Raw genomic sequence first — 21,744 nt, 5'->3', positions numbered from 1 at the left:
ACGTCGGCCGGATCAAGTAATGTATGCAGGGGGCAGCGGCAGCTCCACAGATTGTGAATCAATTTCCTAGTGAAATCGATTCAAAATCTGTTTGCAGTGTAGGCAGCCAATAGATCCCTCTTTGATCAGATTCAATCACAGAGCGATCTATCTGCTGATCAATCTGGTGGCAATCGACCAGGCTGTATGGCTGCCTTTAGACAGGCTAAGCACTTTAACCACTTTATCCACCACTTCAGTATATCTACGTCCTTTGTGACTTCATCTAAGCCATGAGTCAGTAGATATACGTCTTGTAGCAGAAGCAGTGCTGGGCAGGATTGGGCTTGCTCCTGTGCACATTTCTGGCACTATCTGATGCAGCACTAATTGGTGAACGGGAATATATGTTCCCTGAGCTAGTGAGATTGAGTTTTACCATTAAAAATACTTTTATTTTCTCAGTTAATAGTGAAAAATACACTCTGTAACATCATTTCAGAATCAAATATCCTCTCCATAAATTGTGACCGGAACATAAAAAACAATATATATATCATTTATGTGTCATAAGTAGGGATAAAGTTATTTCTGATTAAATAGCGACATAGCTAAACTGTCAAAACTGCTCTGGTCCATAAGTGGGAAACAAGGTCTGGACGCAAAGTGGTTAAATACATACAGGGTGCATTTCTCTGTTTGCCTTCTGTCCTGTGTAAGCGTTCTGGTCCACTTCAAGTTGGCTGCCAAAGCCAACAACCAGGTGTGTATGGCACCCAATGACCCCCCCCATATCCAAACCCCCGAGCGATCCGCCGGGCACATCTGCTATTCCCAGCAATGCTGATTCCCCCGCGGATGCCATTGTTTGTGCCATTCCTCCACGGGCTGTGTGATGTCACGGATGCATAGCTTGCTCTGCCTCGAATACTGTTAGCCATAGCCCTGAACAAGCATGCAGGTCAGATGTTCTGACTCAAGTCTGACTGAATTAGCCACGTACTTGTTTCAGGGTTGTGACTCTGCTGATGTCAGAAGATCAACAGGACTCCCAGGCAACTTGCACTGTTTAATAGGAAATAAATATGGCAGCCTCCATATCCCCCTCACTTCAGGTTCACTTGAAGCTTCACAATCAAGCTAGACAATCTTCGAATCAGACAGTTGTTCTGCACTTTCTCATCTGAGAATTTAGGACAGACAAAGCTGCCCTGTGATGTCGGTTAGCGATCCGTCCTACTGATGAATGAGGGTGGAGTAGTGCATAGTTTCCCTACTAAACCTGCCTGCTGAAAGCTGGACTACCCAGTTGTCCCTTTTTCACTCTCCATTGAGCAGTATTCACTGGTCTATAACCCAACAGCATGTATGTACAGTGCTCTGTCTTCACCAACGTTCATTAGCAGCATGTGTACACGTTTTCATTGTTTGCCAGCTGAAATAATAGTTTGGGATTGTTGTGGATGTCAGTGTGCTTACAGCTTGTGACAGCTAATGCATGGCAAGCTTAGCTGAACTGCATGTACTGCCCTGCTGAGAGAGCAGGGGGGAGAGGCAAGGAGTGTGCAGGTACAAAGCAGTCATTTGTATGTACACTGCCAGCCTATTGCTTGTCACCTGCATTGCGTCAGTCACAGCAAGTGACAGTACCTCTCCAAACCTCAGCCTGACAGGGCAGAAACAGTCAGGAATGGCATCCCTAAAAGCCTGTCTCTGTGCAAGCATTCATGTTTTGCCTTTGGGCACAGTATTCAGTGCCAACCACATAATGGGATTTTCTGGAGCTGACATGGTGCTTTTCCTCCATACAGCTATCAAGTGTTGCTGCATTAAGTAGAAGGGGGGATAGTGCTGCTCCGGGGAATTGTCATTCTCTCTAAACGAAGAATTCACAGTTTAGGTCCGCGTTGAGTCTTATTTCAAATATCTGTATATTACCTGCATCTCGAACTGTCAGGCCCACCACAAAACGTTTCTGTCCTCTGATTCTGGTCTTTGTGCCTGCAGAGGTCTTATAAGGCATGTCAGCACTATACATGAGACGGAACATTTTAGATTTTTTTTTTAAATAATAGTAGACTGGCTATGGTGGAGATTAGAGCGTGAGCTCCTCTGAGGGACAGTCAGTGACATGACTATGTACTCTGTAAAGTGCTGCAGAAAATGTCAGTGCTATTCAAATACATAATAATATGGCAGGACATTAGACTATGACTCTGGTAGGATTAGATTGTGAGCTCCTCTGAGGGGGACAGTCAGTGACATGCTATGTACTCTGTAAAGTGCTGCAGAAGATGTCAGCACTATATAAATACCTTACATAATAATTGTACAGTTTAATCTGCTATGTTCTGTGGTGTCAGTCCTCCTCTGGCTGTCCTGCAGTGACTGTGTTGTGAAGGCCTCAGTGTAACACAGTGACTGAGAAGGCCTGCATGTAGCCACACGCCTCTGGCCTGACCTGTATTTCTGTGTGTGATTGTGTGTGACAGACATTGATAGACTCCCCATTCACTGGCCAGGCAGTGAGATCAGCCCACACTGCTGGGAGAGGTGAAGGGAAGCTTATCTGAGGAGAGCATTCTTCTCTATAGAGCTGGGACTCCTGATTTACACACTGCAATTTACTGTTTACTTTAATGTTGATTTATGGATTATCATCAGGAAGGGGAAGACAAGGCGCAGGTAGACTATATATATTTATACAGTGCAGGGAACAAAGGGCTGTGGGATGTGGCTTTAAGGAATTATTCTTGACTGAAGACAGCCAGATGTTGTAGGCTATATTCACAGTGCTGCGTTGTGGCTTAACTGCCGCTTTGTAACCTGGCTTACCACACTGCAATGCAGGGCTATGGAGTGGGTACAAAAATACTCAGACTGACTTCAGATACCCAAAAATTGCTCGGACGATTCCTGCCCTGCTGCATTGCATCACCTATGCGATGGGCACAGTGTGGCGGGTGTGTTAGTGTAACGGAGTGCAACATTGTAACACATTGCATCACTGCAAAATGCACATGGTAACAGAAACAGGGAAGCATACTTTTCATTCACTGTATGCTGCACTGTATCCGGCACAACCCGCGGATAATGAGCCGCACTGCTTACCCGCTGCGTTCCTGCAGTTACAGGGAGCACAATGAAGAACCTAGCCTTAAAGAAACCTGTGCTGAGAGAAACCTCCCCTGGGTGGTACTCCCCTGGGGTGGGGAAGCCTCCGGATCCTATTGAAGCTTCCCCCATCCTCCTCGGTCTCACGGCAGCAGCGATAAAGCTCCCCGAACAGCGGGGATGTAAATATTTACCTTCCCGGCTCCAGCGCAGGCGCAGTATCGGCTCTCCGCTCGGAGATAGGCGGAAATAGCCGATCGCTGTCGGGCCGCTCTACTGTGCAGGCACAAGTCGCCTGCGCAGTAGAGCGGACGCGATGGAGATTGGCTATTTTCGCCTATCTCCGTGCGGAAAGACACAACAGCGCCCCCGCTGGAGCCAGGAAAGGTAAATAAATCAGCGCTTGTCAGGCTTGTTGAGGGAGGATTCCGGGACACTGCGGGGGAGCCAGCGCTTGACTGCCTACAGCTACAGGGGAGGGGGAAGCCTTATTGGGACCCTGAGACTGTCCCCTCCTGAGGGGAGTACCCTCCAGGGGAACTTTTTTTGTTACAAGGTCTCTTTAAGGGGCCCATACACTGGTCGATTTCAGCGATCGGTCGATTCTATTGAATCGATTGATCGTTTGGAAATCAATTCTATAAAAGCTATTGATCGATTTGATCTCTCTGACGGGATGGGAAATCTCATTTAGATAGATTTCCAATAGATTTCATTCTGAAAACTATTGGAAATCTGTTCCTAGTGTGTGGCACACATCAGATAGATTCCTGTCAGATTCAACTTGACAGGCATCTGGCAGAAATCTATCTGATGGTCAAATCTGCTGCAAATCTATAAGTGTATGGCCACCTTTATGCTTCTTTTCAGGGCTGTGGAGTCACAGTCGAGGAATCAAAGCAATTTTTGGGTACTTGGTGTTTGGGTCGTGGATTAATAAACTAAAGGGGCCCATACACTCAGCCGATTTTCTGGCTGATCGATCAAAATCGATTGATCGATTGCACATCGGTTGACCGATCGATTGATTGGCGGCCGATTTCGATTGATTACAATCGATCTGGCAGGGTGGAAAATCCAGGTCGATCTGTTGAGATTACTTATCATTTTGCATTGTCCCTAATGTAAATCTGATGGCAAAAAAATGCCATCAGATCGATTTTCAATAGATTTCAAACTGAAATCTATTGGAATTCTATTCCTAGTAAAAAATGTTCCTAAACACATCAGATAGATAAGAAATCTATCTGATGATCTATCTGCTGCTAATCTGATGAGTGTATGGCCACCTTAAGTCATCGATGTATTCTGTACCAACTTCATAGCCCTGCAAGGTCTGTGGAGTCGGAGCAGTGTTGGGTACTTGAAGTCGGTGGTTTTATAAACTTAGGTGTTGAAGTTTTTGTATCAACTCCACAGCCCTGCTTTTTTCAACAAGAAAAGTAATAGTGATTTTAACTTTTGGATTGCCTGGTTAGCATCCTCATTACTTGTTTACCAGATAAAAATAAAGTATATATTTTTGATTTTATGCCCGACAGTTACACTTTTAAGTATTGTGAAGTACACATCTTTAGTATATATGGGCCCCAGGACTTGTAGGCATTGAGCCAATCAGCAGGCAGCTCTCCAAGCATTTCATTCTTCCTAACGATTGATTGGTTCCTTTGTATTGAAAAAAACGACATACCCGTACGTCAGTGAGGTCACATAGAGATAGATGTCACATGGCAAACTGATGCAGACAGTGCAGTGCGCAGCGAGGATGCAATGTGGTCCGGTTGGAGTCTGGAGCAGATGCTTTTCCACCACAGTCTTCTATGGAAACCGCATCCAATGTCCGGAAAGGTCATGCAGGTCGGGGCTTTCCATTGCACATTGTTGAGAACCGACAAGTGTAAATAGATTCTATTAATAGGATTCCTCGACTGTCCGTTTTTGTGAACTGGCAAAACGGGCAAAAAAAAGGTTTGTTTTGCGTTGTAAAGGTGCCCACTAATGATACAATCTTGATTGTACAATCTTACTTCTGTGTAATGTAAGAGACTACATAAAGTATCCATTTTAAAGTATATTCAGTTTACTCTTTTAATACATAGATTTGGTAAAATTGTACAATCAAGATTGTATCATTTATAGCCACCTTTCTAGAAACTGATGCCGAAGGTGGCCATACACTGATAGATTTGCAGCAGATCAGATATATATCTGTCAGATGCCTGGCAAGTTGAATCTGACAGGAATCTATCTGATGTGTGCCACACACTAGGAACAGATTTCCAATACATTTCAGGATGAAATCTATTGGAAATCTATCTAAATGAGATTTTCCATCCTGTCAGAGAGATCAAATCGATCAATAGCTTTTATAGAATCGATTTCCAATCGATCAATCGATTCAATGGAATTGATCGAATGTTGAATCGACCAGTGTATGGGCCCTTAAAGAGACCTTGTAACACACAAAAGTTCCCCTGGGGGGTACTCACCTCGGGAGGGGGGAAGCCTCTGGGTCTCAATGAGGCTTCCCTCTCCCCTGTCTGATGTGTGCCACACACTAGGAACAGATTTCCAATACATTTTAGAATGAGATCTATTGGAAATCTAATTGCCTTGTTGGACCATTAGTTCCAATGCAATTCTATGGGCCATGGATCTGCTACCAGCAGCAGATCGACCTAGATCTTCCATCCTGTCAGATAGATCAAATCCATCGAAATCGATAATCGGCCACAAATTGATCGATTGATCGATTTGAAATAGTCGATCAATCGATGGCTGAAATCGACCAGTGTGTGGGCCCCTTTAACCACTTGCCGACCAGGGCTTTTCTGAATGATCTGTGCTGCGTAGGCTCTCCAGCCCGCAGCACCGATCAGCTAGCAGCCAGGGCGATCAGACTTACCCCCTTTTTTCCCCACTAGGGGGATGTCCTGCTGGGGGGGGTCTGATCGCCGCCGGCTCTCTGCGTTTTGCGGGGGGGCTCTTCACAGCCCCCCTCCGCAGCGTTTTCGGCGCTCCATCCCTCTCCCTTCCTCTCTGAGCTGCGCAGGACGGATATCCGATGACGGCGATCCCCGGCCAATCAGAGGCCAGGGATCACCGATCTGCCTTACGGCGCTGCTGCGCAGCAGTGCCGTATGATGTAAACAGCGGGGATTTCTTACCCGCGTGTTTACATTTTGCCGGCGAGCCGCTATCGGCAGCTCTCCAGCTGTTCACGTAGACAGCCTCCGTGAACGGACATGGAAAGGCCGCTCGAACGAGTGGCCGTTTCCATGGAAACTTGCAGACGACCAGTTTACGCCAATCGGCGTTAGCTGGTCGTCAAGAGGTTAAAGGACACCTGAAGTGAAAATAAGGTGGCTGCCATATTTATTGCCTTTTCAACAATACCAGTTGCCTGGCAGCCCTGCTGATCTCTCTGGCTGCAGTAATGTCTGAATCACACACCTGAAACAAGCATGTGGCAAATCCAGTCAGACTTCATTCAGAAACATCTGATCTGCTGCATGCTTGTTCAGTCAGTGGCTATAAGTATTATGCCTGGAACGCACCATGCAATTTCCCATCAGATTTCGGGTTGAAACGATAATTTCCGACAGGTCCAATCTGACTTCCTGTCGTTTTTCTGATCGATTTTTAAACGTTTTCAGAAAATCGATAAAAAAAATCGGAAATCAAATTGGACCTGTTGGTAAAATATCGATTCGACAGACTATGAAGGGAAATTGGATGGTGTGTAGCAGGCATTAGAGGCAGAGGCTCAGCAGGACAACCAGGCAATCTGCATTGTTCATAAAGGAAATAAATATGTCGGCCTCCACATTCCACTCCGACACTTCAGGTGTGCTTTTAATGTGTGAGGTTAAGACTATGCTTATTCTACTGAAGCCCAACTATTATTTTGTATTTATGTAGTGCAGACCTCTTCCACAGCGCTGTACAGAGTATACATTGTCTTGTCACTAACTGTCCCTCAGAGGAGCTAACAATCTAGTCCCTATCGTAGTCTTATGTCTAGATCGTGTAGTGTATGTATCAGGGCTGTGGAGTCGGAGTCGTGGAGTCGGAGTCGTGGAGTCGGGCAATTTTGGGTGCCTGGAGTCTGAGTCGGGAAAAAATGCACCGACTCCGACTCCTAATGAATTTGTAACTGTAATTAAAATAGAAAATATGATAAAATGTTCTATTTCTCAGATAATAGTCATTAAAAATAATGTGTATATATACAGTAATAGCTATGCTTAGTCCACAAAAATGAAATAAACCAATCAAAATTAGTTACTTGTGCTGCTTCAATAAAGCAGTCCCCTTATTTTTAAGGTCAGATATACATATCTGATTGTGACTGTATATATGATGTGTACACAGGAATCTCTTATATATACTAAATAACATCTATGCTGTAAGAATAAAGCCTGATGTGTAGCTGTGTCACTAATAGAGATGGTCAACGAGATGGAAATAATTCTGCATTGATGCTGATTTATGCAAATGTATGCACTCCCTTTGCTGATGAAATAAAATAATTTGATATGTTATTAAAATTTGTTTTGGATGACTACAAATTAAAGGGTAACTGAGACGGATGAAAAGTAAAGTTTTATACATACCTGGGGCTTCCTCCAGCCCCCTTCAGGCTAATCAGTCCCTCGCTGTCCTCCACCACCCGGATCTTCTGCTATGAGTCCTGGTAATTCAGCCAGTCAGCGCTGTCCGGCCGCATGCCGCTCCCACAGCCAGGAACATTCTGCACCTGCGCAATAGTGCTGCACAGGTGTAGTACGCTCACGGCGGAGTGTGTTCATGCGCACTACGCTTGACTGACTCAAGTACCTGGACTCATAGCAGAAGATCCAGGTGGTGGAGGAGGACAACGAGGGACTGATTATCCTGAAGGCGGCTGGAGGAAGCCCCAGGTATGTATAAAACTTTAATTTCATCTGTCTCAGGTTTACTTTGTTACACAGTAGTACTATACTCTACATATGCACTCCCCACAGAGCTGCAGGGAATCCACTGAGAATGCTGTGCACATTGAACACAGAGGTGTTGTCTGTTTACAATCTCCTCATTCCCCTGCAGAGTACCTGCACATCATTCTTACATGCACCCACACTTGATAGATGTTCTTTGTTCCGGTTGTACCTTTTACAAGTACTCTTACCAAGGACTAGTTTTAGTCTAAAGGGAATAAATATAGTAGTCTACATATCCTTCTCACTTCAGTTGTCTTGTAAAATTCCTAAGCGTTGGCATTTAAGAGTCGAATTTCATGTTACATACTTTTAATCAACAAAATTGTAATATGCAAATTAGAGGAGTCGGAGTCGTGGAGTCGGAGTCGGTGGAATCCTAAACTGAGGAGTCGGAGTCGGTGGATTTTTGGACCGACTCCACAGCCCTGGTATGTATTGTGGTCCAGGGCCAATTTAGGGGAAGACAATTAACTTATCTGTATGTTTTTGGGATGTGGGTGGAAACTGGAGTGCCCGGAGGAAACCCACACAGACACGGGGAGAACATACAAACTCCATGCAGATAGTTCCCTGGCTGTGATTCGAACTGAGGTACCCAGCGCTGCAAGGGGAGAGCGCTAACCGCTATGCCTCTATATGTGCTGCCCAATGTTCATGTAGAAACCAATAAGAACTTGTAGGACTTTTGATAGTCCCAGGAGAGATTTCAAAGTACACAAGAGAAAGTGAAATACTGAATTTGTCATGCAGTTGTTTTGTTCTTTATTAATTCTTAGAATAGCTTGTCGTCATGCCGTAGTCGTCAGTATCTGGCGGGCCCCGTGTTGGAGTAATTGACAGCGTTCTGGCAGTAATTAAGGCATTGTTCCTGCAGGTGTTTATTTTTGGCCTGTACCTGGCTCCCGTGCCACAGTCAGCAGATGCTGTATTTTTCCACCTTCATAACTAGCGCAGAGTGTCATTGTCGCATCTCCCTGCAGCCTGCGTGTTGTGCGTCTCTCCCGGCCAGCTGCCGGATAGCAGGAGTGGATAATTGCGCCAGTTATCCTAGCGAGATATTTAATAGCCTCTCTAAATGTGACCATTCCGCGGAGAGGTGGGGGCCGCGGTTATCATTTTCTCTACACTTAATTTGCTGTCAATTCTCCTGCTTGAGGAATCTTCCCATTCACACCGGTATCCATGTCTGTCCTCTATGAAGGGGAAGAGGGCCGGGATGGGACATTTAGAAATGATAAATAAAAATGTTACATGTGAAAGGCTGCACTAGGCAGCAGTATGAGAATGACTGCAATGATCTGTCTGGGATTTTATGAGAATCTTAAGGGGCCCATACACTCAGCCGATTTTCTGGCCGACCGATCGATCCCGATCGATCGATTGATCGTTTGCAAATCGGTTGGCCAATTGACCAATCGATGGCCGATTTAGATGGATTTCGATGGATTTCCATCGAACTGGCTGGGTGGAAAATTTAGGTCGATCTGATGAGATTGCTTATCAGTTTGCATTGGCCTTAACCTTCCTGGCGTTAACCCCGAACGTAGTTTGGGGTAAGCCGCGCAGGAGGTTTTCTCCGGCCATTCTGGGCAGATCTTCTTAATTTTTTTTTTGCTGGACGCAGCTAGCACTTTGCTAGCTGCACCAGCACACCGTTCGCCGCCGCCCCGTGCCTGATCGCCGCTATCTGTTGCGGCGTGCGCCCCCCCAGACCCCGAGCGCTGCCTGGCCAATCAGTGCCAGGCAGTGCCGAGGGGTGGATCGGGACTCCCAATGACGTCACGACGTCGCTGACGTCATCCCGCCCCGTCGCCATGGCGACGGGGGAAGCCCTCCAGGAAATCCTGTTCTTTGAATAGGATTTCCTGATCGGCGATCGAAGCGGGCGGGGGGATGCCGCTGAGCAGCGGCTATCATGTAGCGAGCCCTGGGCTCGCTACATGATTAAACAAAAAACAAACAGAAACTGCCACGCTGCCTCCTGGCGGAATTTTTCATACCGCCAAGAGGGTTAATGGAAATCTGATGGCAAAAAAATGCCATCAGATCGAATTTCAATAGATTTCAAACTGAAATCTATTGGAATTCTATCCTGGTAAAAAATGTTCTAAGAACGCATCAGATAGATCATCAGATGCATTTCTTATCTATCTGCTGCCAATCTGACGAGTGTATGGGCACCTTTAGCTCCCAGTCCTAAATGAGAACCTGAAGTGAGAGGGATATGGAGGCTGCCATATTTACTTCCTTTTAAACCATACTAGTTGCCCACTGTCCTGCTGATCTTCTGCCTCGAATAGTGTCCCCGCTCGCTCGTCGGATTCGATCCGCCCTCGTCCCTGCTGGCGCCGCTTATCTTCTGCTCGATTCCCTGCCATTGTCCCCTCGTGGGGAACGAGCAAGGAATCGGCGGCGGCAAAATCAGACCTGACGGTTCTTATCAATCGAGCCGCATTAGCGGCTCGATTGATAAGGAACATTGCTCCGTGTAGATGGAGCTTTAGACCCTGAACAAGCATGCAGATCAGATGTTTGCCTGAAAGAGGACCTGATCTCTTGCACAGAACAGAAGGAAAACAAAGAGAAATGCACCCTGTATGTATTTCGAGAGTTTAGCCTGTTTAATTCCCCCTCATCTGTGACTAATCACAAGTTGTAACTTGATATGTCCTCTGTGTCACATGACTGCCATGGCAGATAAGCTCATTGGAAAGCACAGGCTATGGCCTCAATTCACTAAGCTTATCTCCTGTCTTTAATAACTCTTCTAGAGTTGTTACCATGGTGATAAGGCATGTAGTATTCAGGAAACATTTTACCTCAGGCAAACCTAAAGTTAACTCTTCTGTCTTTAAGTTAACTCTTCAATCCTTAAAATAACTCCAGAGTTAAAGACAGGCTGTTTATTAACTGTATGTGAAAATAACTACAGAGGAGGTAAAATAACTACAGAGGAGGTAACTTAACTACAGAGGAGGTAACTTAAGGAATGAAGAGATAAGATAACTCTCTCTTATGTGGAGGTAAGTTTTCTCTTGCCTTATTATCTCCAGCATGATCTTAGTGAATTGTGGCCCATGTCTAATATGTCTGTTTCCATGAATCAGGAAGTAGAAACACTGCAGATTTATTTTAGGAGTTGTATCAGCTGTAACAAAAAAAAAGTTTTTTTGTGTAAAGGTTATTCTGCTGTTGCGTATCTTTTAGAGAAGAGAGCAGGTTCTAAGTTCAGACCCACTTGAAGTTTGACTGGATTAGCCGCATGCTCTTGTCAGGTATGTGATTCAGGTACTGCTGCAGCCAAAGAGATCAGCAGGATAGCCAGACAACTAGTATTGTTTATAAACAAAATAAATAAATAAAAAAGCAAGGGTATATCAGCATCTTGTTAAGTCCATTCCAATAATAATATTGGCTGTGATCAAAGCTATAGGTGGACTGACTCGTTATTAGAGTGTCTCTAATTTTTTTTAGCCACTCGGTGTATAATTTTCCCTTTCACGGTGAAGTTGATGCGACTCTGTTTCCGCTTTATTTGCCAGTTTGAGCAGCTGAGATTCAGGCTGAAATATTGTCATCCAGTCCCTATAAAGCTAGACTTGAAACGGCACAGCTTTCTGTAATTGATCCCAGTCAGTATGTCAGCGGTGTTTGGTCATGTGACCTTTGCAGGTCACGCATTATAAAGGGATGAGATGGCAGCCCTGTGCTTAGTGTTACCTTACATTCCTGAGCTAGTCACATTCCTATCATTGTCACAGCTACTCATGTAATACAAGCAAAAGGCTTCTCTACCTGTGACCATTATTATTATTATTATTATTATTATTATTATTTAGTATTTATATAGCACCGACATATTCCGCAGCGCTGTACAGAATATATATATATATATATATATATATATATATATATATTCTTGTCACTAACTGTCCCTCAGAGGAGCTCACAGTCTAGTCCCTACCAGAGTCATATGTCTGTATTGTGTAGTGTATGTATTGTAGTCTAGGGCCAATTTAGGGGGGAAGCCAATTAACTTATCTGTTTTTGGGATGTGGGAGGAAACCGGAGTGCCCGGAGGAAACCCACGCAGACACGGGGAGAACATACAAACTCCTTGCAGATGTTGACCTGGCTGGGATTCGAACTGGGGACCCAGCGCTGCAAGGCAAGAGCGCTAACCACTACGCCACCGTGCTGCCCATACACATGGTAGAGTTCTGTCTCCATGAGAAAGGTCTTTTATGATGGCTGCAAGTGATCGTTTACCGGGGATCCCCTGTATAGACTTCAGGGTTGGTTCACACTGTGGCGCTTTGCTGATCGCCAGCGAAATTTCATGCCACAAAATCACAATTCTTGATTTTTGCACCGAATGTGAACCAACCCTTATTCTTCTAATTTCCTGTTCAGCGATTGGAGGGTAGAGGGGGGAGGATGAGCAGCAAGATTGGTGAAGAGGAAGAGACTAGGGATGGTCAATTAGATGCAAATAATTTCAAGTTTATGCTGGATTATGCAAATGTATGCAGCTTGAAAATGGGTCCGGTCAAACTTTACATCAGCAGAAGTTGATTCTGAAATATCAATCGCATATAAATGGGAAATGCCAGTTCTTTGGTAGATCGATTTTGTGCTGGGGGCGGGGGGGGGGGGGGTGTAAGGAGCATAGAGCTTAGAGCTAATATGCGTGCGCAAAGTTTAGCGGTGCACGCAAAAGGTCACACTGTTGCGCGCACTAAATAGCCTTATAAGCGTACTTGGCACACAAATGGTGCGACGGTTTGCGCGCAACAGTGCGACGTTTTTGGCGCACCAACTTAACGCGCGATCAGTAACAGCTTTGGATGTGCAAACTACTTAGCACCCTAGTTTGCATGTCCAAAGCTTTTAGGCATGCTAACTGAGTTAGCACCCTTTTGTGAATCGAGCCCTTGATCTGAAAAGAATCGAATCCTTCCACACACTAGGCACTGATTTGAATTCACAGCATGAAATCTGTTGACACCAGGTCTCCCCTATTTGCAATCAGGTTGGTGCGACTTGCAGAGTAGTGCTGAAGTAGCCAGCACTAGTCCTGGTATTTTTTTTTTTTTCTGTAATAAATTAGCAGGGCTTTTAGGGTCATTCACACATTTTTAAACCGTCCTATAGTGAGCATTTCTTCCGATAATGAAACGCCCACCAGCCGCACAGCGCAGAAGAATGACTGACGGGCTCAGTTCACCCACGTTAGTGGTACTGAGGAGCTGCCCAAACCTCTCCTGCGCTCCAGACAGGTTTTTGGCTCCATAGAAGGCGCAGCAGGCGTAATTCAGAGATTATACCCTGACTGTGTGCAGCTTTTACATAAAATAACACGGTACACCCAGCTGCTCTCTAGGGGCTCGTAAAATCGAGGATTGTTTGTCTTGCACAGAGGAGGCATCCCTGAGTTGGGCTGGGGGAAGTCGCTGGCTCTGGGCTGACAACTGTGCACTTGTCAGCAGGAAATGGTTTGTAGAGCGGCGCACAGACACTTGTAAACCTGTCATCCTGCCAGGCTGATGTGGGCAGAGACCCGTCCAATCCCTGCGCCTCTCCTTCATGTACGTCCCACTGAATCACTGTGCTGTCTCCTCTGGCTTCATCATTGTCTAAACTAGGCCCGGAATTGTAGTTCTCAAAGCTAATGTGGTAATATGTGCAAATGGTTAGCTTTGGAACTGAATGTTTAACATGCAAAAAGGTCCACCTCTTTAAAGTGTACATAAGGTGGACCTCGCATTTAGAAACACATACTTGATGGGTCTGGGTCACCATGAGCTTTCTGGGTATTCTTTAAAGTGGACCTGAACGCTTGCACTGATTTATCTGACAGGGTGGAAGATCTAGGTCGATCTGCCGCTGGCAGCAGATCGATGGTCCATAGAGTTGTATTGGATCTAATGGTTCATTCTAAAATCTATTGGAAATCTGTTCCTAGTGTGTGGCACACATCAGATAGATTCCAGTCAGATTCCACTTGACAGGCATCTGACAGAAATCTATCTTCTGGTCAAATCTGCTGCAAATCCATCAGTGTATGGCCACCTTGAGGCTGTTCTGAGTAAAGAGCTCGGAATCTGGCTTGAGGGATAGAATCACCTGCTCCCTAAAGCAGAGTATGGCCATAGGTGAGTATAGAATATGTAAGGTATTAGTACATTTTGTTTCTTCCCGTCATTTGCCACTTCTTGGGAAGTTTTGCGCTGTATAGTTACCTTGCGGTGTGTTTATGTGGCACTTAGAGGTATTTCGTATAGGTTTGTGTTTTTGCGGAGGATGTTGTTTTACATTTAATACAGAGTTGTTACAAAACAGGCAGAGTGAGTCACGCGCTATTAAGCGATGAACTGTTTCATCAGTGACAAATTGTAGTGATCATCTGTGTCACAGGAAAACGCCGCTGACAGGATGTGTTTATTTTCCTATAGAAGTCATCTCTGTTTTCTCGAAAGTACAGAATGATAGGATGATCCAGTCTTGTGATGTGCGGGGCTGACTAATCCAGCGTGTGCGGAGAAATATGCGGGACGTTGGCCCCTTGTTGTTTGCAGTTTCCCTAATGAGCAGTACTACTCAAATCATGAAGTACGATTCAGGAAATGGCAGGAGAAGCAGATTAATTTGTTCAGTTTCAAGGACAATGGCGTTTTCTTTAAATCCTGAAGTGACGTGTGGAGTGATGAAATAAACACATGGACATACAGTACCAATCCTACTTAGAACTTACTTGTGTTCCTGTTTTTATTATTTTTAATTTATTTCAAGGGTTAATAAACCAGTGCTTTATCAGTGTAGTCAAACTGCAATGGCAGCTCTTTTGAAAACTTAACTAGAGGCCATAAAATGTGTGTGTGACTGTACAAACAGATAACAGGACAGTAATAAAAAGGTCATCATTTCTCTAAACAAAAATGTAGTTACTCACCTGTGGTGTGAGTCCCATAGAGCCTTTCTGGTCCTCTTTCCGTATCTTTGTTTCATCGCCAGGCACCCTGGAAAAATTATTCAAACTGCAGGTCAAATACTACTGCAGCCCACGAGATTTGAACCCTGGTCTTATGTGTCAGAGGCAGAGCCCTTACCCAGTACACTATCCAGAACTTCTGAAGATAAGTGAATGCACATGCGCAGTACGGATGCGGCCATCTGCGGAAGCACTCCTTTTACCATGTAAATGTACATTTTTTTAAATGTATTCTTACTTCTGGTTTCCTCCCCCACTGGGAATGGCACATGTGATATACTGTACTAGAAATAAAAAATAACAAAGCATAATTTGTTGGGCAGAAAAGGATTAAGATGAGTGTATTTTTTAGGCAACATTGCACTTTTTGCCCAGCGCTGATGACTTTTTAGTAAGATTTGGTGGGGGCTAGCATCCTGGCCCTAGCCATCTGCCTAGATTTGGTTTGTGGATGATCCAGGTCTGCTTTGAGGTATCTAAATCACCATCACATCTCGGCAGAGTTTAGATAACATCTGTGCAGCATGTTCTCTTTCCTGACCTCCCCACTCACAACTGACTGTCTTTGTTTCAATTCTTTTAGTACTGAGAAGGACCGGCACAGCAGATAAGACATACGTCAGGTGAAGTTTGACTGCATTGCTCTGACCAGCTCTTTTCTGTAGGAGCAAAGGCAGCCGCTCATATCAGACAGGTGTAGAGGGGGTGACCTCACAGCCGTATGAGGGTCACAGTTCCAGGATGCAATAATGTGGGAAGAGGGCAGAGGCACCCAACAATATAATAATGGAGAGGCAGTGCGGATACTTAATTCCCCTGAAGAAAAAAAGCCAATGGTGACTTGATTTAATCTAGACTATTCATTTATACCCAAAAACAAGGGTATGGTTTTCTGTTACTGCGCATGTGTGCAGTAACAGACAGCTGGGACCAGGGAGCTGGGAGGACGAGCGAGGTGTGCGGGCGAGGTGGGCAGGCGTGCACCTGGTGCGCGACGGTTGCGTGTGCGGCACGAGCATGCGCAATGGTGGCCTGAAAAAGACCTAGAGCCCGTTTTTAAAGTACTTACAAGTCGAAATAGGTTAAAAAAGGTAATTACCTGCATGAAATATCAATGCACGGAGGACGCCATCCGCGCCCTCCGTGTCTTTCCGCTGGGTCCCCGCAGCTGAATGTCGTCCCCGGGGGGGTTGACCCTAGAGCTGAGCAGCCGCACTTGCGCATATGCGGACTGCACAGCCGCGGCCAGCTCCGTCAGCCATATTGGAAGAGGCAGGAGAGCCCGACTCGGTCTGTGGGGTCGGGACCGGCCTGAGGGGGACATTCAGCTGCGGGGACCCGGCGGAAAGACACGGAGGGTGCGGATGGCGTCCTCCGTGCATTGATATTTCATGCAGGTAATTACCTTTTTTAACCTATTTCACCTCGTAAGTCCTTTAAACGGGCTTGGGTGTACTAGTACTTTATAAAGATATTCCCTAACAAGCCTTTAAAGAGAAACTCCAACCTAGAATTGAACTATATCCCAATCAGTAGCTGATACCCCCTTTTACATGAGAAATATAATGATTTTCACAAACAGACCATCAGGGGGCGCTGTATGACTGATTTTGTGCTGAAACCCCTCCCACAAGAAGCTCTGAGTACCGCGGTACTCTGGGCAAACTGCCACAATGTAACAATGTTCACAGACAGGAATTAGCTGTTAACAGCTGTCTCTAACAGCCAAAACCGCTAGGAGCAGCTACATAACCTGCCCACAGTAAAAATGTCACCATGTATTAAATGTCAGAATGTAAATCGGGGAGAGGAAATATTTTACAATGAGCAAACACTGACTAAATCATTTATACATAATTATGGTAAAAAATGAAGCACTTTTTTTACTACATTATTTTCACTGGAGTTCCTCTTTAAACAATGATGCTGGCCAGCCTCCCTGCTCGCTACACAGTTGTTTGGCAGTTGGACAGAGCAACTGCCATTCACTAAGTGCTTTTGAAAATAAATAAATCCCTGAGAATCACTTCTGTCAGATTTCTACTATCTACTGTAAGTGACAGCAACATAGGAGAAAAGTAATTTATGGCTCATTTTACTCTGGAACAAACGTACTTCTTATTTGTTTGTTAACACATATTTTAAATTTTACAATTTTTCGCCATAGTTTCCGTCGTTTCCTGGATTGTCCGGGTCCATCCCTATTTTCAGGATGTAATAATGGATTTAAACCTGGCTATGTGGAAACCAAGTCTGTTTGTATCTGTTAGGTTATAATATTTTTTGTAGCTGGTAAGAATTACCTTGCTGTTAATTAATGTGCGCTTCACGCAGTCTTTACTTCCTCCTTTTGTTTTATGGATATGTGGGTCAGTAGTGCCAGCTGTAATTGGATGTGTTGTAATGATGTTACCTAATTGCGTATGTTGAGACACGACATGGATAGTCAGCGGCTTGTCGTGCTACATTTTAACACAGCCTGGCAGAGCCAGATCATCTAAAGTAAACCTAGGCAGCTACCCAGGGCACGGACAGAGTCTTAGGACCTTGAGAATGTTAGCCCGCACTAAAAAAGCCAGGTGATCGTCAGCGCTGGGAAAAAGTGCTATCTTGCCTATGTCCTATTTCATTGTAATCTTTTTCTGTAGCCTTTACATCAAGGGTCCCCAAACGTTTTGGGTCGAGGGACGGGTCAGTATACTTCAGACTGATGGGGGGCCGGAGTATAAATAAAATGATGTAGAAGTCTTTGCGGGCCAGACAGTGAAGCATACCCAGGTGACAACCTGCAGTTTAATTGGACAGCAGTGTCACGTGATGTGGAATTTGATTGGAAACCAGCAAATTACTGCTTTCTGGCTTCCATGTGGATGGGTGGTGCCAGCACTGCTATTCTATATGCGGACCACCAATATTAAAGCTGTAGCTAGCTGACCACATCTATAAGTAATATACTTTGTGTGTGTGTGTGTGGGGGGGGGTGCGGTAAAAAAGCCTCAGGGGACCACATTCGGCCCGCGGGCCTTAGTTTGAGGTCCACTGCTTTACATGGTCGTTTTAGCAGCTGTTAACCACTTTGCATCCAGACCTTGTTTCCCCCTTATGGACCAGAGCAGTTTTGACATTTTAGCTATATCCCTATTTAATCAGCAACAACTTTATCCCTACTTATGACACCTACATGAAAGACTAACTAAACTTTCATTGTATGGCATTTTCCCCCTCAAACAATTTTGATTTCTATGCATTTTAATAGGAAAAAGAGGAAAATAACAGAAAAAAAAGTTTTACCAATTCCAGTTTAAAAATAAAAAGAGCTATTGTAGATAAAAAAAACACAAATTTTGTTTCACTATTTCTGCTGTTTATCACAAAACTTAAATTACGTTCCTGTCACAATGTATGGTGAAGATATTTGATTCTTAAATAATGCTTGATGTGTATTTTTCACTATGAAGTGAGAAAATAAAAGTACTTTTAATGGTAAAAATCAATCTTCTTGGCTCAGGGAACATATATTCCCTTTCACCAATTAGTGTTGCAGCAGATAGTGCCAGAGGTGTGCACAGGAGCAAGCCCAATTGTGCACAGCTGTGCTTTAGCTACAGGACTTTTATCTACATTCTCGTGGCTTAGATGAAGTCACAAAGGACGTAGATATACTGTAGCAGTGGAAAAAGTGGTTAAACAGTGGTCTTTTAATGACCACTGAAACATGCACCACAGTTCCCCTGCAACTGTCCGTGGCACATAAGTGACTTCACTCTCTGTGGACTGCAGAGGTTGAAGGCTCCCCAAACACATGCATGCTGCATGTGTAATTATGGGCAGCAGTTTGCAGTCTGTGAATCCTGTTGCATTGTGGGAAATAACTTCTTCCAACTGCCAAGCAAGCAGCATCTCCCTCCGTGCATTGAACTCTCAGTAACGAACATTCCATACAAATCACCTGGCAGGACTAAAGATGTCACCACCAGTGATACATTTCAGAATGTAAATCAGGGAAAGGAAAGATTTTACAGTGGGCAAACACTAACTAATAATCTACTAAATAATCTACAAATGAATATTGTAAACCATAAGCAATTTTATTCATTATTTTCACTGAGAGCCATAAACGCCACATATTTTAAAATGTATTTTCCTGAGAGCCATACAATATGTTTCAAACTGGGACAGTGCGCATGCGCAGCAGAGGGCTCACGCCCCTGTTGCCATGGTGATGTGTACACAGTTGATCTGCCAGGCAGCGGAAGTGTCAAACATGTCTTCAGCTTCTCTTGGATTTCAGCAACATCAGCAATTTCCCCGAGATCCAAACAGGAGAAATACCGACTAACAGCTTGTTGAATTAGCTAGCTGACTTGGGGGTTGATTCACTTTGTAGGACGAGATCCCCACACTTTGGCCCAATAGGTTCCCAGTTCCCTGTCAAGTGACAGGCAGCCTATTGGGCCAATCAAAGTGCAGGGATCTCGTTCTTCAAAATCATTGGACCTGACAGGATCCAGGGTGAGACAATTGGAGCAGCTGTTGGTTTTGGAGGGAGCGAGAGTAATGCTGGGAATACACGGTACGTTTTCGCCGCTCGATTGAGCCATTTAGATGGTTCGATTGATAATTGCCGACATGTCCGATCTCCCACCCGATCGATTCCGCGCTCAATTCCGCATGGGGGACAATGGAAAAAGATAAGGAAAACGAGCAGAAGGTAAGAGAATCGATCGGGCGGCAGTGTCGAGCCACAAAAACGCACCATGTATTCCCAGCATAAGTTAGTAGTGCGTGCTACAGCTCTGCCACACTAGGCTGCTCTGCTTGAGCAGTGCAGCATAGTGAATCGACTCCTACTGCAGCCATCAAAAGAGCCACATGTGGCCCCCGAGCCATAGGTTCCTTACCCCAAAGCTTCCGAAGTGCCTAGAGTAAAGTAACTGTATGGGTGATGTTTGTTTACAGAAATCCCGCAGATCATGATGAGACTGATGGTAACAGTAGGATAGCTGCACGGTGCCAGATCGCTGCTCAGATGCCGTGTCGGATGTTTGCTAAGCTGCTGGGTAATCTTGTGGTAAAGCATCACCCGCACTGATCTCCGCTTGCTGTGCCATGTCACACAGAGGGCTGCCCAGTGACTGCGGCTGTACTATATTTTACCAGGAACTCAGGTCAGCCAGTTCTAGGAGGAATTCACAGGACAGCCACTTCCTAAAACTACTCTCCACGTTTCATTCTTTTGTCTTCTATGTAGCCGAAATGTTATCCTCCAGAAATGGATGAAATATTAATAAGCATTTGTAACTTAATATGTGTCAATGTTTGGCATGTGGTGTTACCCGGCAGCGAGAACTATAGATACCTGTTGCGTCTGAGCCCTGCCACACTCAGACCTGACTCTACAGGGGGTGCCTTTTCATTGCCCCTGCCGGGTGCTGGCTGGCATGACTGGTGCACGAGAGCAGCTGAGAGGCGCCGGGCTGGGGAGTACAAAAATAATCCAACTACGACGCTTCAGTTTATGAAACCTCCGACTCCGGGTACACAAATATTGCTTCAAATCCAACTCCACAGCCCTGGACAGAGGGTGAATGTACTGCCTTCAAGGGAACCTAAACTGGGAGGGATATGGATGTTTTCTTTTAAACAATGCCAGTTGCTTGTCAGTCCTGCTGATCTCTTTGGCTGCAGTGGTGGCTGAATCACACACCTGAAACGAGCATGCAGCTAATCCAGGCTGACTTCAGTCAGAGCACCTGATCTGTATGCTTGTTGAGGGGCTGTGGCTAAAAGTATTAGAGACACAGGATCAGCAGGACAGCCAGGCAACTGGTATTATTTTAAAAGGAATAATACATATCCTTCTCAGTTTAGGTTCCCTTTCAGTCTTTTGTGGAAAAGGATATGGTTCCCAGCAAGGCACTGTTTAACCTCCCTGGCGGTAAGCCCGTGCTGAGCACGGGCTATGCCGCCGGGAGGCACCGCTCAGGCCCCGCTGGGCCGATTTGCATAATTTTTTTTTGCTGCACGCAGCTAGCACTTTGCTAGCTGCGTGCAGTGCCCGGTCGCCGCCGATCCGCCGCTATACGCGTTGCCGCAGCCGCCCCCCCCCCCCCCCAGACCCCGTGCACTGCCTGGCCAATCAGTGCCAGGCAGCGCCGTGGGGTGGATCGGAGTCCCCTTTGACGTCACGACGTCGGTGACATCATCCCGCTCCGTCGCCATGGCGACGGGGGAAGCCCTCCAAGAGATCCCGTTCTTTGAACGGGATCTCTTGATCTCCGATCGCCGGCGGCGATCGGAGGGGCTGGGGGGATGCCGCTGAGCAGCGGCTATCATGTAGCGAGACCTCGTCTCGCTACATGAAAAAAAAAATTATTATTTTTTTAAAAACGTATTTGCTGCCCCCTGGCGGATTTTGTCAAACCGCCAGGAGGGTTAAAGTGGATCTGAACTCTTATGCAGGGAATACACGGCTCGATTCTGAGCCATTTAGATGGCTCAATAGATAATTTCCGACACGTCTGATCTCCGGCCTGATCGTTTCTGCGCTCAATTCTGCTTTGAGGACACTGCAAAAAGATAAGAAAAATGAGCGGAAGATAAGAGAATTGCCTGCGGAATGGAGGGGAGAATTGATCAAGCGGGAGAATTGAGTGGCAAAATCATTACACAGGACAG

The 21,744-nt window shown here is 45.4% G+C and overlaps 1 protein-coding gene across 12 annotated transcripts in view; it reads left to right on the top strand.

Moving 5' to 3' along the window:
- TIAM1 (TIAM Rac1 associated GEF 1) overlaps window positions 1-21,744 on the top strand; it is a 497,838-nt gene that overhangs the window by 229,466 nt on the left and 246,628 nt on the right. The window contains exons 1-2 of one of the 12 annotated variants that reach the window (XM_068270622.1): window positions 17,104-17,118; window positions 17,234-17,317. The exons of 10 other annotated variants lie outside the window; for them this stretch is intronic. The gene's annotated coding sequence lies outside the window, so the exon portion shown is untranslated. Of the gene's footprint in view, window positions 1-17,023; window positions 17,119-17,233; window positions 17,318-21,744 lie in introns of those variants that run through there. One more of the 12 variants, XM_068270619.1, reaches the window with a different exon arrangement.

Source organism: Hyperolius riggenbachi, chromosome 2, assembly GCF_040937935.1.
Source record: "Hyperolius riggenbachi isolate aHypRig1 chromosome 2, aHypRig1.pri, whole genome shotgun sequence".
Lineage (NCBI taxonomy): Eukaryota > Metazoa > Chordata > Amphibia > Anura > Hyperoliidae > Hyperolius > Hyperolius riggenbachi.
This window is presented reverse-complemented; position numbering and strand designations above follow the sequence as displayed.